Source organism: Neovison vison, chromosome 7, assembly GCF_020171115.1.
Source record: "Neovison vison isolate M4711 chromosome 7, ASM_NN_V1, whole genome shotgun sequence".
NCBI classification, from domain to species: Eukaryota; Metazoa; Chordata; class Mammalia; order Carnivora; family Mustelidae; genus Neogale; species Neogale vison.
In genome coordinates this window covers 47,561,691-47,566,784 of record NC_058097.1, presented here as the reverse complement: position 1 = coordinate 47,566,784, position 5,094 = coordinate 47,561,691, and positions in this window count along the sequence as shown.

The window sequence follows — 5,094 nt, the reverse complement described above, 5'->3', positions numbered from 1 at the left end:
TGACAAACCATAAGAAATTCTTAATCTCACAAAACAAACTGAGGGTTGCCGGGGGAATGAGGGTAGGGAGAAGGTAGTGGGGTTAAGGACAAATGTGCTATGAAATGTGTAAACCTGGTGATTCAGAGACCTGTACCTCTGGGGCTAATAATACATTGTTTGTTAATAAAAAAAAAAAAAATAAAGAACTAAATTTTTTAAAAAGAGGGAGAAAAAATAATATTTTTAAAGATATAAAGAAACTGGTGGAATCATTTATAATCTACTTCTGTCTGCAAGATCCCACCCCCTTAAGCGCTAAGCATGCAACCACCTCCTTCAGTCATTAAAAGTGTAGGTCTTAGGGGCTCTGGGGGTCAGTCAGTTAAGGGTCTCACTTTGGCTCAGGTCATGATGTGAGGTTCCCAGCACATAGCCCTGCAGTGGGCTCCCTGTCCAGTGGTCAGTTGGTTTGTCTCTCTTCCTCTGCCCATCACCATCCATCACCAGGAGGGCATCTCTCTCAAAGAAAAAAAAAACAAAAGTGTAGATCTTTCTGAGCACAAGTCCCACCCACATGCTACTTCAATAAACTTACTAAGTTGCACCATAATGCATCACAGAAGTTCTTCCTGACCACTGTGCTGAAGGATCTGATAATTTTATTATCCAGAAACCCAAGCTGGCTACCATTCCATTAAAAAGCCAATGCATAGGGCATGAGTTTTGATTGGAATGGAATATCAGCATTATTCAGGAGGCGAGCCACTTGGAAAGAAGACTCATGATCTAAAATCAACTCCAAGGAATTTACCAGGCCTTCAGAGTTTTGAAGGAGCTTGAGGTCAGTGAATCAGGAGGAGGGAAGCAGGACAGTCTGACACAGTTCTTGATGGCCTGCATGCTCACTGTGCCTCCTATGGACATTACAGAGGTGCTTGCAGTATGTGTATGTGTCCCCATACACATACCCACCGCCCCAGGGGGTGGGATTACTAGTCCTTCTTGGAGACAATGTGTAATATATAGACGTACAGAGAAGGGTTTACTCTATCATTCATGGAAAGGTGCCTGCAGAAATTTAAAGGCTTTTAAGTTGGCCCATGAGGCCAAGGGAGGGTTTCAGCTTAAGTTAAAAACCTGTCTTGGGGCACCTGGGTGGCTCAGTGGGTTAAAGCCACTGCCTTTGGCTCAGGTCATGATCTCAGGGTCCTGGGGTTAAGCTCCATGTCAGGCTCTCTGCCCAGTGGAGAGCCTACTTCCCTTCCTCTCTCTGCCTGCCTCTCTGCCTATTTGTGATCTCTGTCTGTCAAATAAATAAATAAAATCTTAAAAATAAAAAGTTAGAAACCTGTCTTCAAGGTTTCTCCTGTGATACAAATGGCATTAATGCCTTCTGCTACACTGCTGATTTGTGTGTGTGTGTGTGTGTGTGTGTGTGTGTGTATTCAAGAATCAATTAGATGGAGGAACTTTATTAGGAAGAGAGCTGGTCATGATGTTGGAAACAAAGTCAGAAGAAAACATACTAATATGCTTATACCTACAGGTCATTGACATATCTTTGAAACAGGCAGAGTGACATTCCTCCAAGGACTCAACTGCCATGACGTTAATAGGTTGCTAATTGGAAAAGACAATCCATACCTGAACTCTCCAACCCCTAGCAGGATCCTGTAAGTCTACTTTAATATAAAACATTTCCTTTGAAAACTTCCCTTTCCTCTCAAACACCCTAGCTGCCTATTGGTAAACATCCTCCAAGCAGATGGCCCACGGATAAACATCAGAAGGATCGCATGACTAAGGATTTTTGGTTGGTAATAAATGACCTTTTCCCAAGAACTGATAGCCCCCTCAAGATCCTGGATAGCTTGCGTCTAAAATTCCTTATATACTTGTGCTATATCAAACCCCCTTCAACTTGAAAGTTTATAATGGACCACACCTCATGACAGAGTGTGGTCTTTCTTCCCCTGGGTCCTGTCCCCATGATTTCATAAAATCACCTTTTGCACCATAGACATCTTGGGAATTCGTTCCTTGCCATGGTTATCAAACCATAACATTCTTTCCTACATGGATACCAGAGATTAACAGTTTATATCACAAACAGTTGCCTACCTATAACAGATACATATAAAAATGTTCAACATCATTAGCCATCAGGGAGATCCAAATCAAAACCACATTGAGATACCACCTTATACCAGTTAGAATGGCCAAAATTATAAGACAGGAAGCGAGTGTTGGAGAGGATGTGGAGAAAGGGGTACCCTCTAACACTGTGGTGGGAATGCAAGTTGGTGCTGTCACATTGGAAAACAGTGTGGAGATTCCTTGAGAAATTAAAAATAGAGCTTCCCTATGACCCTGCAATTCCATTCCTGGGTATTTACCCCAAAGATACAGATGTAGTGAAAAGAAGGGCCATTGGTACACCAATGTTCATAGCAGTAATGACCACAGTCACCAAAGTGTGCAAAGAGCCAAGATGACCTTCAACACCCGAATGGATAAAGAAGCTCTGATCCATATACACAATGGAATATTATGCCTTCATCAGAAAGGATGAATACCCAACTTTTGTATCAACATGGATGGGACTAGAGGAGATTATGCTGAGTGAAATAAATCAAGCAGAGAGAGTCAATTATCATATGGTTTCACTTACTTGTGGAGCATAAGGAATAGCATGGAGGACAATAGCATGGAGGAGAAGAAGAGGAGAAGTGAGTTGGGGGAAATAAGAGGGGGAGATAAAGCATGAGAGACTGTTGACTTTGAGAAAGAAACTGAGGGTTATGGAGGGAATGGGGTCGGGGGTTGGGTGAGCTTGGTGGTGGTTACTAAGGAGGGCATGTATTGCATGGAGCACTGGGTGTGGTGCATAAACAATGTTGGAACATTGGAAAAAATAAAACTGCAAAGAGAAGAAGAAGAAGAAGGAGGAGGAGGAGGAGGAGGAGGAGAAGGAGAGTTGCCTACCTGGGGGACAAACCATTGTTTAATAAATATTTCATCTTTCCTTTCTCTTCTGAATATAATCCCCTCTTTGGAAATTGGAAATCCTACCTCCTCCTTCTTAAGTCACCATGACACAGAAGCTTTACTCACCTGTAAGGACCTATTTAGTAAGAGGCTTTCAATAAATTTAACCTGTCCCTGCTCCCCTTCCCCCAGGGGATTTACTTAAAAAGAAGTCCTGGAAACCAGCTCCACTATAACAAAGCCCAGATACAAGGGTGGGTCAGGCCAGTGGAGACATCGGATCAGAGGGGGGTTGCATACTGTTTCCCTAGCTACCAAGGAGTCTGGCCCCACCCTTTGGGCGAATTCTGACCAAGGTGATAGGTTGCTTCAAATGTCTACTAGAGTAAACTGTAATTAAATAGGTCTTAGCATCACTGTGGAGTTTCCTGTGTGTGTGTGACAATCTCATTGGCCAATTGTGTGTGGCCAGTCCCGGCCGCATGGCCTTTGCCCTTAAAAGCTAGTCTGTGAAAGGAAAAGTGTTGCCCTCTATTGTAAGAGGTGCATCCCCGAAGGTTCAGTTAGATTCTTGATGCTTGGCGTGAAATAAATCTTTGCTTGACCTTCGCTTTATATCAGTCTCACTCCTTTAATCTTGGACCCATTATTAGGCATAACTCTCCTCTCTTTGAGCCTATGTCTTTCTTGTTCCCATAATTAAGAACTTCATTGTTTTCTCTACTGAAAATGTCTTACATCATTTTAAGTCTTAGACCAGCTGAAGAATTGAGAACAGCACAGGAAAGCAAACTTTCCTCTCCTCACATTCATTCTGTTGTGTGAACTGACCTCCATGCTTCAGACCTGGAAGAGAACATGCAGACAGAGCTGGGGATCAAGGGCAGTGGGAGCTTCATTGCTTTGCCAGCCAAGGAGGCCTCAGCAGGTTGGGGCCTTCAAACCTGCATCCCACCTGGGGAAAGAGACCAAGGGTTTGTTGGGAGATGCTGGATAATGGCCAATTTCCAGAGGAGTTTGTCTGGGCCACCAGCCCTGTTCATCATGCTGTCAGGGTGGAACCAGCTTCCTGAAACAAAGGGCTGAGAAGTGAGAAGAGGTCTGTGGGGAAGAGAAAGGTTACTTTTTTTGTTAATGGAGTCCCATTGAAGCATTAATTGCTTTTTTCTTTGTTCAACTTTATGTCTTTCAAGTGGTTTTCATTACAGTCACCAAGATAGTTGTTGTCAGAAGACTGCATACTTTACACTGAGAAACCACTCAGTGTTTTTTGAAATGGCTAAAAAAAGAAAAAGGATAACATCCAATTTTCCTGAGAAGGCTGAGAATTAGAATTCTCGTATATTTCTGACGGGAGGGTAAAAAAAAAACAAGCAGTGTGGAAAATTGTGTGGCAGGTCCTTATGAACAGAAACACTGAAAGGGAATATTTTGTCACCCTAAAATATGTATTTTTGGCCTGAGCATTATTTTCAGCTGGTTATTTTGAATCAAAGGCAGATAAAGAAAGAGCTCTGAAATCCTGTTTACTTTGAAAGAGACATTTGCATTTATACTGGAAAGTTCAGTTTGTCAGTGGTCTCCCTCTTGTAGCAGAAAGAGGGAGAAAGTGTCAGTCTCTTGAAACTCTGATGGTGGAGAAGGCGGGGCTTGAAGTCTGCTCCCAGCCCCAGCCTTGGTTCCTCCTGCTTGGCCTGGTCACCTCCCCAGTTCCTTCCCAGTAGGGTCACCTGTGGAGTTTCAGGAAGGATCTTCTCTGCAGGCCTCCCCCTCAGATTCTGTCAGTTGGTTTGGGCGAAAGCAACACTGTTGTGTTAATTAAGGGCTCCAGGAGAGTCTCCGCGAGGCCAGGGAGGAGCCTGAGGGCTCTCGGTGGGTGTCTGAGAGCGTATTCATTGCTTTGGTCTCTGCTCCGTCAGTTTGGGAGGGTCGGGTCCCTGCAGCCCGGGGTTCTGATGCTGACGCTGAAGTTGTGAGTGGCGGTGGCAGGGGACCCCTCCCTCCCCCGACAAAGCAGGTGAGGAAAATGCAGGGATGGGTGTCCTCATGGGAGTTAACAGTTTCTGAGCTGCTCCTGACACAAAGGACTGGGAGGATGGGCCTTTTTGCATCTCCAAATCCTGC